Genomic DNA, 14273 nt, shown 5'->3' on the forward strand with positions numbered 1-14273 from the left:
AATAACTTAGTGTCTGATGCATAGTTGGTGGTGAATAAATGATGGCTAATATTATTACTATACCTTAGCTATTCCTTCAACCCAGAATGCCCTTCTCTTTCTCACCTGTATTTTTTTTTGAATTTTATTTTATTTATTTTTTTATACAGCAGGTTCTTATTAGTTATCTATTCTATACATATTAGTGTACATATGGCAATCCCAATCTCCCAATTCATCACACCACCCCACTACTTTCCCCCCTGGGTGTCCATACATTTGTTCTCTACATCTGTGTCTCTATTTCTGCCCTGCAAACCGGTTCATCTGTACCATTTTTCTAGGTTCCACATATATGCGTTAATATGCGATATTTGTTTTTCTCTTTCTGACTTACTTCACTCTGTATGACAGTCTCTAGATCCATCCACGTCTCTACAAATGACCAAATATCGTTCCTTTTTATGGCTGAGTAATATTCCATTGTATATATGTACCACATCTTCCTTATCCATTTGTCTGTTGATGGGCATTTAGGTTGCTTCCATGACCTGGCTATTGTAAATAGTGCTGCAATGAACATTGGGGTGCATGTGTCTTTTTGAATTACGGTTTTCTCTGGGTTTATGCCCAGTAGTGGGATTGCTGGGTCGTATGGTAGTTCTATTTTTAGTTTTTTAAGGAAACTCCATACTGTTCTCCATAGTGGCTGTATCACTTTACATTCCCACCAACAGTGCAAGAGGGTTCCCTTTTCTCCACACCCTCTCCAGCATTTGTTGTTTGTAGATTTTCTGATGATGCCCATTCTAACTGGTGTGTCTTTCTCACCTTTTTGATGCCCCTTTTTCCCCCACTCACCGTTTTGATTCACTCACTACCCGGGTCATTACTTATCTCTACAGTTAGCTAAGTTCCATTTCAATTCAAATCAATTCAATTCCATCCCAAGAATTCTGGCATTGTGCAAGCCAGGGCCTGGGGAGCTGGGCAGACACATAAAATAGACCATCTCTGAGGTACAGGCAAAGATGTGCTCTTTGAGATTTAGAGTGGCCCCCACCGCAGCACACTCCATTCCTCATGCTTTGATCTCCTATAACACTTTGTGTCCATAAGGTCATTATGGAAGAGACTATGTACCGCTCTCCATCACAACTTAACTGTGTGTGTGTTTGCATGTGCATGCATGTTCTAGTACACACGTGTTTGCATGTGTGTGCTTCTGTGGGCACGTGTGTGGGTGTGCATGCTTGTGTGTGCTTAGAGTTTAAGTTTCTGAGGTGCAAAGATAACATGGTGAGTTTCCTCTGACTTTTCCACAGATCTTACCCAAGGCAAGGCACAAAGCAGCTATTCAAGAAACACACGAATGAATGAATGAATGAACAAACGAACTAACGAACTAACGAAGGAACGAACCATAAACCCTAAGCTGGCGCTCAGGCTGAGGATCTGGGAAGAGGGTTCCATTGAGAGTCAGGAGTTCTGCATTTGAAACGCGACAGGTCCTGTGTGACATGGGCAGGACTTGCCTCTCCTGTTCCTCCGTGTTCATCCCTGACAATTGCAGGGATTGGATTAGATGGTTCTTCCCAGTTCTGAGGACACTCTGAAGCCTCCATTCCCCAACAGGCTCTGTTCCCAACTGCCAGCCGCACTCAGTCCCTCAAGACGCAGACTTCATCAGACCCATGAAGGCCCCAGTCCAGCTTGGGGAGGGCCTCCTGCTCCCCTGCCTCATGGGGCTCAAGGATATTTTGTCTAAATTCTCCAGGAACAGAGAAAAAGCACAGAGGCTTTTGCTAAAACCCAATGAGCAGGTCTCTCTGAGGACAGGGATTAAGTCTGTCTCTGCTGATCTCCCCTCTAGTCGACTCCCCTGTCTGGGAAGCAGCTTCGGATTCTCTGGGGTTTATCCTCCCTCATATGGTTCCACTCCCCTTGTGTTACCCTTGTGCCATTTTCAGCCATCCCTTTGGAGCACCTCTGCAAAGAATAGATCCCCAAAGAACAAAGCAAATTTTGGTCCAGGCTGGTTCGAAATGAAGTCCCTCTTCCTTCAATAATTGCAGTTTGGGAAAGAAACGAGACCCTCCTGACTCCCTGGCCTGGGGTAACTCTGCCAGACCTCTCACCAGACCTAAAAGACCATCTCTACTGGCGAGGAAGGGGACAGTCTCAAGGGGCCCAGCTTCCCTTCATCCCACACCAGGACATTTCAGGCTCTGACGGAGCTGCTGGTGATGGGCTGGTGGGTTGACTCTTACAGGATTATCTGGATTTGGAAGGGTCTCTCAGGGGCCAGCAAGTCTGGGAGGATCGAGCCTAACTCCGCACAGAAGAGGTAGGCAGGGGGGGTCTCTATCTCTGAGTGACCCCTTCTGTCTCAGAGCTGCCTCTGCTCAGGGAAAGAGGCCTGATGCCTCTCAAGGGTCTTACTCCCCACCCCCCACCCTTACCTCCCAGATATCACTTTTGGGCTATAAGGTGCTACTTCTGTTGACAACACAACAACAGGAATGTGAGCTTTATGTAAAGAGTGGAGGATGCTTTTGAATAATTTATGTGATTTTTTAATCCAAGTTTTAAAAATCCTAATGTTCCAAAAAAGAGGAAACACTGATGCTTCAATATTCAAACTGAACAATCTTTTACTTAAAAAAAATAAAGCCTTGGAGTTCATAACCAATTGGCAGTCTCTCAGAAAGCCCCTTTAAAAAAAATTTTTTTTGGCCGCGCAGCATGCGGGATCTTAGTTCCCCGATCAGGGATTGAACCCGGGCCCACGGCAGTGGAAGCGCCAAGTCCTAACCACTGGACCGACAGGGAATTCCCAGAAAGCCCATTTTTAATGACCTTGATTCTGACTCACCTTACTTAGAATATATGACTTTTATGCCCCTCTTTTGTGTACACACACACACACACACACACACACACACGTGTGCGCAACACACTTGCTCTGTGATCCTGGGCAAGTTTCTCAATATCTCTGGGTCTCAGTTTACTAATTTATAAAATAAACATAATTTACATAATAAAAGATTGGATAACTATGTCCAAGTTCCCTACCAACTCTTGAATTCTGTGACATCAAGGGAATTCTGAGCATGCAAACTTACTGCAGCAGCTGTATAGCAAGCAAACTATTTTGCCCTGGATAATCCTTAGGGCATCCCTCCAGCCGTGGGCTATGGATGGGGCAGAGCTGGCTGAACTAGTGAGGGAGACAAAATACTGCTCATGCTTTCAAGAAACACCTCTGTGAGCTACCCGAGGGCAACACCACATCTGCCTTGCTCACTGCTGAACTGCTGTCACCTAGCACAGGCTCCTGTACATAACAGCTACCCAAAACACTCGTTGAATAAACAAGGGAATTAACTAACTAATTAATTAAGGCATGCATGCTGTGTCTCTTCCAGGATTCAAATAACTCTTTTCCCCAAAATGCAAAAGTTTTTGTCACTAGAACACCTAACATGAATTTTTTTCAGAGGATTCTAGACCAGATATTGGTAAGTGTGTAAGATATTAAAACAGATCCAAAATAATTCCTATGAAAAGCCTCCTCCCCCAAATGTAACCTGTGATGATACAAGCAAACTGAGTTTTATTGACCCACTGCACCCAGGTAGAATGTTGCAGAGAGCATCCTGAAACGATGTCTCGTTAGGAGAAGTGAGGCCATGGTTTTCATTTTTCTAGTAGAAGGTGGATATCAGAAGTGGAACCAGTATTTGGACTGATTATTTTCTTAAGGCAAAGGTCGGTTCAAGTGAGGTGAGGTGATGAGTGAAGAACAAAGTGTTACAGAAATCCAGACATGCTGTGGTGATAATTGCATAATTGATGAGAGAGGGGTACTGGTTCTTATCCACCAGACCCTCCCCTTTATGGCCATTCTGTGGCCAAACCAAAGGGTCAGCCACAAAAGCAGCCTCTACATCACTGTCAGGATGCTAGGTGACATTATCATCTCAGAAACAACAGTTTGGAGTTGGACAAATCTGGCCTCCCTGTTCCATTCATCAGGTGATGAGTTGTTGGATCATATGATGTGATTATACTTGTTCACCCACAGTCAAGGCTCCGGAGAGTCTACACTTGGCAACCACCATGGACATGGAGATGAAAAGGGTGATGTTTAGGCTTTGTGGAATCCCAGGTTAAAAATCATGTCCTAGAGTCCATTTGGGTTTACCTCAGAGAGAAAGGTGGCCATCTCCTTCAGTTTCAAAATAGATTGTTATACCTAGTCAGTAATATTTATCCAGGTGTAACACAAAATGTCGGCAATGGCACAGCTAGCTAATAGAAAATATAAAGCTATTTGATTGTCCATTTCCACTGGACCAAAGAATTCAGATTTGTCCAATGAACCTCAAAAGCTATGGAAGGGCTTCCCTGGTGGCGCAGTGGTTGAGAATCTGCCTGCTAATGCAGGGGACACGGGTTTGAGCCCTGGTCTGGGAAGATCCCACATGCCGCGGAGCAACTAGGCCCGTGAGCCACAACTACTGAGCCCGCGCGTCTGGAGCCTGTGCTCTGCAACAGGAGAGGCCGCGACAGTGAGAGGCCCGCGCACCATGATGAAGAGTGGGCCCCGCTCGCCGCAACTAGAGAAAGCCCTCGCACAGAAACGAAGACCCAACACAGCCAAAAATAAAAAAATTAAAAAAAAAAAGCTATGGAAAATTATTTATAACATCAACTAAGGTTAATAGTGCATTTCTGTCTTTCTTTTTCAGTGATATAGCCCTCATTATAGAAATCACCATTTGGATGGTGCACATAAAAAGTGAATCAATATTTCTTCCAGGTAGTTTTCTAGAATAGCTTATGTGACTTCATTTTGTAAGTTCCTGGAGGCATGCTTCAGTGAGACATGTTCCACAGAAGGTGTTGGGATCTTAAATACCTAAGCATTTCTAAGAAGTTAAGGCTTGATTTCCACACAAAAAAATAGTCCTCTAGTGGGGCATAGACTGTGTTGAGGATGTAGGTGCCTAATGATAGAGCTGGATAATCTCTTGACACCTCTTATGGGTAGAACCAAAATAATAATAATAATAGGACTTCCTTGGTGGTGCAGTGGTTAAGAATCCGCCTGCCAATGCAGGGGACACAGGTTCGATCCCTGGTCCGGGAAGATCCCACATGCCGCGGAGCAACTAAACCCATGTGCCACAACTACTGAGCCCACGTGCCACAACTACTGAAGCCCGTGCACACCTAGAGCCCATGCTCTGCAACAAGAGAAGCCGCCGCAATGAGAAGCCCACGCACTGCAACGAAGAGTAGCTCCCGCTCGCTGCAACTAGAGAAAGCCCATGTGCAGCGATGAAGACCCAATGCAGCCAAAAATAAATAAATAAATTTATAAAAATGATAATAAACATGATAATGACCAAAGACATTTTCTAAATAAAACTTATGCTGTGGAGAAGCAGCTATACTATCAGCAACTATTGCCACAAAATAGCAAAGTAGAAAGAAATAGGCAAAAATTAAAGGAAGAGTGTTAGACAAAGGAGAGTGTTAATTTGTGACTTCCCGCATCTGAGCCATCTTATTCTGAAGATCTGGAAGCATGTCTGTTTCATGCTGTCTTCTGCTTAACATGAAGGTCTCAGGTTAGAGTCTCCTTCTGAAGATCTTCTGCTTCTGGGGGATCCTTAAGCATCCTCACTGGGAAATTATTGTTCGTGATGGCCTTCCAGTTGCCAGGGGTGATTTGTGTTTCTTTAATTGGGAAGCATACATCCAAAAATCAAACCCTTGGAGTTTTACTGCTCTCCTAGGTATTAGCAGTAACTGATAATGTCTTTTTCCATCAGGGTCCAAGGGCTGTGTTTCTATGATGTTTCTTCCAAAAACGAAGTTTTAGTTTGTGCAGGCATGGAGTAGGAGGACGTTAATAATAAAACTGGCCTATTGTATTGACCCCTTGCAGTACTTGGCTATTGCTACTCCTAACAGGGTAGAGTCAAGGATTGGAGGTGATAGTCCTAGATGCTTGGGGAGGCCTGTTACTAACTTATTAGGAGACAGTTGATGTACTCTCAAAGCAGTTCATCTTACTGTCATTAAGGCCAAGGGCAGGACTTTGGACCAGGGAAATTCAGTTGTTTCTGAAAGCTGGGCTAAGTTTAATTTGAAAATTCCATTCATCCTTCTACTTTGCCTGAAGACTGGGGGTGGTATGGACAGAGGAATTTTAAGTAAGCAGTACTGTCTTCTTGCAGAACTCTTTAATGATCATCTTAGTAATACGAGGATACTCATTACTACAGCAGTAGACGGGACCCCTCCAGTAGGAAACGCAAAACTGAATGGCTTGTTCTGATGCTCTTCAACAAGGAAAGGTTTCAACAAATCTAAATACAAACATGCCCCCAAAGCCAACAACAAACAAAAACAAAAACAGCAGGACATATTCATATTCCATTAAAAGGGATAATTGTATGACATTCATTTGGAAGTTTTCTAATGGGCCTTGAGGTCTTGATTCCCAAGCATGCCCCACCTTTACTGTTTTGCCAAGATTATGTTGTTGGCAGGTGAGGTATGCACTAGAGCAGGGTTCAATAAACTATAGCCCACAGGCCAATTCTGGCCCAGGGACTTTTTTTGTAAATAAGGTTTTGCTGGGACACAGTCATGCCTATCTGGACCGTCTATCACTGCTTTTGCACCCCAATGGCAGAACTGAAGAGTTGCAACAGAAACCGTGTGTCCCACAGAGCCTAAAACATTGACAATTTGGCCCTTTACAGAAAAAGTTTCTTGATTCCTGGTCTAAGGCACCATTATGATGGGCCACTTGGGTCATATTGTAAGTAAGTTCCCAAACCTGGCCACTCTAATTCCAGACTGTTCTTGGAGGGGTTCTGCCACATTGTAAAATATGCACAAGAATTTGGGTTACAATGAGAATCCTACAAAGAGTGGGCCTCCAGCCTAGTGGAGAAGCAGACTTGGACTGAGATGACCCCATGTAAGTTAATAACAGTTGGACAAATGAGTTGCTTCTGCACCTCCTGTCTCGGGCTCCCAACCAGAGGGGAGCTATCTCCAGCTGCAGTCCCTCAGCCAAAGAGGTTTTTGGAAATTTTGTCTCACACATCTACCCTCTGGGACACAAACTCAGGATGGAGGCAAACATTTTCAGACAGAGAGCCAAGCTGAAGTTCATCCTCTGAAGGTCACCAACCAAGCAAGACCTTAAACTGGTTGGTCCTTGGGGCTGGTTTTGGCCATCGACTTATTGGTACTCATCTGCTGACAATGCTATGGCCTTTTCCCCTTAGAGACAAAGAAAGTTTAGGACTAAACAGGACAAGACAAAGGTGAGATCAGATGAATAATGTCTAAATTGGAGAAAACCCTTGTTCAGTTAGAGAAAATTGCTCTGATAGAAGGAAAACTGACTTTTATTGACTTAGTGCAGCACGGGAGAACACTATACTGACAATTCTTAAATGACATCTTGTTAGGAGAAATGAATGCATTTTATTTTACTCCTCCTTGTGGGGCTCAGAAGCTCCTAGAGCAGGATATCAAAATAGGACACACGCTTAGACTGGTTAATTTCTTAAGGCGAGGGTCAGTGTATAAAAGGCAAGGTTCTAAGCAAAAAAAGGAAGTCTTGTACTAGTCACCAGGTCTTCTGATGTTGCTACTGCACAACTGATGCGAACTTCTGGTTCTTACCAGAAGTTTGGGCAATGCCCAAATGGGGAAAAAAGCAAGCTGAGGATGGGGATAGGAATCGAATTGGCCCAGAGACGTGGTTTGCAACCTGATCAGAAGACCTTAAATACTAAGCCAAAGAATATGGACTGCATCCTATGGGCAAAGGGACATTTCAGGCCAGGAAGTAATGTGACAGACCCAGTGCTGTGGGAAGATTACTTTGACATCTGTGATGGAGATGATTAAGAGGGAGGAGACCCTGGAAGCAGCAAACTGAGGCCTGAGCAGCTTCAGAGCTTTCAGAGAGAGGCTCACACCCTCTGGGTTTGATTCCTGGCTCAGTTGCTCTGCTAAGACTGAGCAAATCCTGCTGTGGAAGACTGCTGGTTGCCTCCCAATATCCACTTCCCCCTCTCTCCTTTCTAAAAAAATCTTGAGTTTGTCTGGGGCAGCAAAATTCCCTGTTAAAAATATTCACCTCCTCCAAATCTAGCTGAAGATGTCCATATTTCTGGCCAATGAGGCATACAAAGAATTTTATAGTGGGGCTTCTGGATAAAAAGACATTGATCCAGCCAGCACAAATTTTTTCCTTACCCACTTCTTCCAGCCTGGAACTCAGTTGTGAAGCCTGGAAGTGGTGCAGCCATTTGTGACCATGAGGATAAAAGCTACAAGTCAAGGATGGCAGAGCAGGAAGATAGCAGAAGTCTTGATTCTTTTTTTTAATTAATTAATTTATTTATTTATTATTTTTAGCTGTGTTGGGTCTTCGTTTCTGTGCGAGGGCTTTCTCTAGTTGTGGCAAGTGGGGGCCACTCTTCATCGCGGTGCACGGGCCTCTCACTGTCGTGGCCTCTCTTGTTGCGGAGCACAGGCTCCAGACGCGCAGGCTCAGTAGTTGTGGCTCACGGGCCCAGTTGCTCCGCGGCATGTGGGATCTTCCCAGACCGGGGCTCGAACCTGTGTCCCCTGCATTGGCAGGCAGATTCTCAACCACTGCGCCACCAGGGAAGCCCAGAAGTCTTGATTCTTAATGACTTTCTTGAACAGCTGTACCAACCTGGACTGCCTATCTCTAGACTTCTTATTATGTAAGAAAAATAACTGTGTAACTTGTTTAAGGTTTATCTTAAGCAGCCAAATGTAATTCCTAACTGATATACATGGCTACCCTGAATGCCTCACTTTCTCCCTCTTTTCATGATCTCACAGCCTGGCACAGGAATGGATTATCCATCTACCATGTGCTTTTCAGAAGCTGCCCACAAGAACAGCTGAAGAGGCCCTCAGTCTATACTGCCCCCTTGGTCCCAACTCTCTCAGCCTTGCAGGGCCTCCCTAGCTTGCCTGGATCCTCCAGAGACCAGAAGGCAATGCCAGCTGGGACAGCCCTAGGAGACCAGATCTCCAGCTGTGAATCCAAGGCAAGAGTCCTAGACCAGCAGTCAGAAGTCCTGGGATGCCGGACCACCTCTGCTACTAATCAGGACATGACCTTGACCCAGTCACTCCCAATTCCCTTGGGCCTCAGTCACCCTATCTTTGGAATGTGGGGACCGAGCTAGGTCAAAGTTTTCAAAGTATGCATCCATTAGTTTGCATTTAACTGTAAATAATAAAAGCAAGCAAAAAACAAACGGCAAAAACCAAAAACAAAAAGATAGTGTATTCAAACAGGCTTAAACAATAAAGAAAGTTATCATCTGATAAAGTCCAGAGACAGGACCACTCCAGGGCTGGTATGGTCAGCTGCCCACCAATGTCGTCAGGCACTCTGCAGTTCTCCATGGATTAGCTTTGTCCTTGATCTGGCTTCCTTCAGGGGCACAGGATGGCTACCACAGTACCAGGCAGCACAACCAACGCACACCCCTAGCCAAGAATGAAGTGAATCCATCTTTCTTGTGTTTGAGTTTTAGGAGCAAGAAGTTTTTCCCACAAGGCCCTATCAGACTTCCTTTTACCGCTCATTGGCCAGAAGTGCCTGTTTCCAACCAATCACAGAAAAGGAAAGATGGGATCGCCATCTGGTCTGAACATATTCTGGAGAGCCAACCATGACCAATACAGAAAGGGAGCCCTCCCCTCTAAAGAAATACCACATGACCCCATGACACAGAGCAGATAAAAGCAGAGGCCCTTGGAATGAAGTCAGGAATGGGAAGAAGGCTAGCCCCACTCCTACTGTCCTCAAAGTCCCAGTCACAGAACCCTGGAGCCTTTAACACCAGTTAGAAAGCCACTGGGCTTGATCTCTAAGGCAGCTTCTCACTCCAACACCCCATGGGTCTCTGCTTCTATGATTAACGGCTCTAGCAGAATGGGGTCAATAAGAAAGGGGAAACTACCCACATCCCCTGAGGTCACCCTGAAGATGGGGCCAGTCAAGGGGCCTGGGGCTTCTTCGAGCCTGGCTACAGCTAGGAAAACTCCATGGAGTGTGTTGTACACTCATCATAGTGACACACATTCATACAACCTTTCCCAGTTTGCAGGCACACATAATCTCATCCAGTCTAGGAAGCCGCCCTATAAGCAGTGTATGGCACAGATGGCTCTAAACTAGAGCCACAGAGGTGGGGAAACCGAGGCGTACAACAAGGAGGCCTTGGCTCGCAAAGCCAGGGTCTGGAAGAGGCTAGCTGGAACCATAGGCTGCCAGTTTGGCCTAAGGGTGAGTGACGCTCCTGGGAAATTAAGGATGCAAGGAAAAAAGACATAGGCATGACAGCAAGGCCCCAGATCACGGAGGCACGGGCTTGCTGGCTGGGTGATTGGGTCTCTCAGTCTCCCTGAGCCCCACTCCCCTCAGGGTCACTGGGAGGACAGGGGGAGCCCTGTGAAGGGTTGTTTAAAAGAGCTGTGGGATCTTCCAGGCTGAGGCTGCAGACAGCTTGGGGAGGTCAAGCTCTGTTTCCTTACTTCAGACTATACCTGAAGGAAGACTGGGCCCAAACCACAGACTGCCACCCTGAGCCTGGCCACCACCTCCTCCTGGGCCCAGCACCTCCCCCACTCCCTGGAGGCAGGCGGCTGCTAAGGGCGCTCCCCACAAGCTGGTTCATTAAAGATCTGCTCTGTCGAGCAGCAATCAAAATAAACAGACCAGCCTGAAAGCCAGGGAACTAAAAACCAATTAAGAGGGAATGGAGATGGAAGGAGGGGTGGGAGCAGGGTGGTGGGGAAAGAGGCCGGGGCTTTCCAAAGACTCAGTTCCCATGGCAGCCAGCTTCCAAAATAGTCTGGGAATGAAAAATAATGAAAACCACAGCGGAGAGAAAAGCGATCCTGGCAGGAGAGTCCCGACCTCGGGATTGGCTAAATCCCCTTGCTCCTGGCTCCCGGAGGGCGCCTCGGTGGGTCAGAGCAGCGGTGACCTGTCCCTCCCCCCCACCCGCCCAGCCGGTCCTCTTTCCCTCTCAAGGCTGTGAATGGTGCAGACCCTCGCAGGCCCTGCTGCCAAGGCCCCAGGGTGAAGGAGCCACAGTCAACACCTGCCCCACGGGGAAACGGCGATGGAGGTGGGGAGGGCTAGGGACAAGACCGGAAGGGGAAGTTCAGGGCACCAGGAGGTCTGCCAGCCTGGTTTCAGAGGGCTTCCTGGAGGAAGTGACATTCAGACTGAGATCTGAAGTAAGAGCTGGCCAAGAAATGAACACAAGGAAGAGCGCCTCAGGAAGAGAGAAGAGGAACAGAAAAGGCCCGGGAGTGGAGGAGCGGGAGAGAGAAACACCACAAGTTGGGTAGGGCTGACAATTACTGAGCTGGGCATGCTCTGTGGCAAGCTGAGTGCTTTTTATGCACTGAATCCTGAGTGGGAAGAACCCCAGCAGGCTGCGACTCCCTGATTTTGTAAAGGTGGTGGAGCCGGGATCCCAGCCCACATCTGTGGACACTACACCTGCCCTCTTTCCCCTCTGCCTGGAGCCGGGCCTTCCGGGGAGCCCCCAGTACCCCGCCCCTTCCCCTACCCGGGTGACAGGGGGCCCTGCGTGGCGTTTCTAGCATCACTTCCTAATGAGATCTCCGAGGAGGCCCCTCAGCCCACCAGGAGGCATCACCGGGGGCATCACCGTCTAACCAGCTCCAGACCCCCTTGTGGTCTGGTTTCTGTTTCATTGGTGAGGCAACAGGAAAGCTGAGATCCTATTAAGCTGACTTGCAGTTGCCAAAAAGGAATAACGGCCAAAATTAAGTTAACCCTTTCACACCCCCTCGCTTCCTGAGCCACAGAAATAAGAGCCCTGAACCATATTACCATCAAGGGAAGCAACACCTCAGCCCCAGGGGAATGGGTTCCCAGGCCCAGAGGGACACCTGGCCTCCTCAGGAGGCCGGACCGGTCGGGAGCCTGTTCTGCACCAGCGTAAGCAACGGTGTGATAACGGGCAGTGCCCTGCCCACCAGCACTTACTCAGCGGACGGGCTCCTAGTTGGGAAGCAGGACTGCGCTAACTGGATCTGGGTCCTCCAAACAGGAAGAGGCAAGGTGAAGGCTGTGGAGTTCAGTGGCAGCTCTGAGGCTCTGACTTTTCACTCTCTTTCCAAGAAGCCAAGCCAGCACCAAGTGGGAGCCCACTGGAAACGCGGTGCACCTGAGAAGGCAAAAGCACAGCCGTCAGATCCCAACTTAGTGTCCTCTGAAGTCTCTGAGCGGGACAAGGGGGACGTGGGCCAAGGAAAGAGCACTGGACTCAATGTCCAGAAAGCTGGCTTTGAGCACAGGACCTGTCCTGTCCTCGTGGTGAATGAAGCATAGACTTTGTAATCAGGGGCCCCCAGGCATCAACCTTAGTTCCACCATCTGGTAGCTGTGTGATCATGGGCAAATGACTCCTCCTAAGCCTTGGTCTCCTCAACAGTAAATGGGCACAATAATACTGACCCCGTAGAGAGGGCCTCTATAAGGGTGACAAAAGGTGCCAGAGTGCCCAGTGTAAGCTGGGGGTGGAGTAGGAACTCACGAGCATTCCTTCCTCCCCTAAGCCTCAGCTTCACCAACTGTAAAATGGGGTACCAACTCTCCTAGTTTAAGTGTGCAAAGCACTCGGAAAACTGCAAAGGCCTATGGATTCGTGCAAGGGGCCTCCGGCTGGGGAAGATGCTGAATTACTCCCTTTCCAGCCCACACTACCCTCAGCATTTCTCTCACCTGCCATCAGCCGTAAGGCCTTCCTTACCCTGCACAGCCCCTTCCTGGGTGGCCTTAAGGAGTCTCTGCGGCCACAGAGTTAAAAGAACATTTATGGGGCAAACATGAGAAACTCACAGCAAGTATAAGAAATTGGGATTATGATGCACCCCCGCTCTCTGGCTTCCCACTTATTGTTGAAGGAGATGAGGCCCAGGCACAGAAGGTGGCCCTCCTGAAGTCACAGCTTGTAAGTGCCTGGGTTTGGAACCCCAGGGCTGTCCCACTCCAAGGCCAGTGCTTCTGCCCCATCCACACCCCCAGTTCACTGGCTCAGTGACTCCCAGGCCTGAGGGGCCTGTGCAGGGCCAGCACAAGGAGCCTCCTGAGACCTGGGGTGGGTCCCTCCTTCTGTGGGTGCTGAGAGTGGTCACCCTTCCACCAACGGGAGAGGGTGACATGCTGAGTTACCGCTGGCTTCCTCGCTGGCCGAGGGCTGCCCGGAAGGAGCCCACAACGTGATGGGAAGGACAGCCTGCCCGGGAGGTGGTGACACTCAGCCCTGGGTTTGAATCTGCACTCAGCTGTGCACACTTGCACAACCCTGAACCTCTCTGGCTCTCAGTCACCTCAGCAGTACATCTGCAAATCCAGGAAAAACGCGCCCCATCTCACAGGCTGTGGGAAGACTGGAATGAGATGACTGACAGGTGTTGAAAACCGGCAAACCTTGTTGTCTTTCGTAATTAGCACACTCATTATTTGTTTGTGTTTCTAAGCAGCAGATTCACTAAGTGGGTTAAACAGCTTCTCACTCCCCACTCCTTGGGCCTCCCCATCCTGTTGACACTAGCCCTGCTTTGTGCGCCAACAGTGAGAAGATGAACCCATGCCCGAGTCAGAACAGCCTGGGGGAGCAGAGTTGACTGCTTATCTCAAGTGCTGGCTGTGTTGACCCTGAGACAAACTGAGCCGCGAGAAGCCAAGTGTGGTTCCTCCGTCTGACTCTCATAAATTAATAAGACGACGTGTCAGGTCCATAGCCACCTGACACATTTGTGTGGGGCACGGTGCTCGCCCTTTACAGATAGAATCCTAGGAGCATCACGTCACAGCCCTGTGATGGAGCAGTGACTGACTTATTTCCTCCCTTCCTCCCTGCCTCCCCCCACTTCCTTCCTTCCCTCAGATTTCCACCTTTGATCCCCAAAGCCACATTTCCAGGCAGTCCCAGGGCTGTGCCAGGGGAGGAGGGACTGCTGGCCTCAGGGCCCCCATCCTGGGCAGGCAGGAAGGGCCCAGCCATCTGAGAGGACCCAGGGGAACTGACCCAGTCAGAGCAGCAAAGGGAACAGAGCAGGGGCAGATATCTGGGGCTCAGAGAAGGCGTTTGCTTGGAGATTTGGGGCACCAGGCCAAGCAGGGAAGCCCTTCTGCCTGGATGTCCCTGAAGGAACGT

At 48.3% G+C, this 14273-nt stretch overlaps 1 long non-coding RNA gene across 5 annotated transcripts in view; it reads right to left on the reverse strand.

The window, feature by feature from the left end:
- LOC103015794 (uncharacterized) overlaps positions 1-14273 on the reverse strand; it is a 216189-nt gene that overhangs the window by 118570 nt on the left and 83346 nt on the right. For all 5 annotated transcript variants that reach the window (XR_009009988.1, XR_449743.3, XR_009009990.1 and 2 more), the window contains exon 3: positions 12098-12278. This is a non-coding gene — a long non-coding RNA (uncharacterized LOC103015794). The remainder of the gene's footprint in view (positions 1-12097; positions 12279-14273) is intronic.

The sequence above is a fragment of the Balaenoptera acutorostrata genome, chromosome 12 (genome assembly GCF_949987535.1).
Source record: "Balaenoptera acutorostrata chromosome 12, mBalAcu1.1, whole genome shotgun sequence".
NCBI lineage: Eukaryota > Metazoa > Chordata > Mammalia > Artiodactyla > Balaenopteridae > Balaenoptera > Balaenoptera acutorostrata.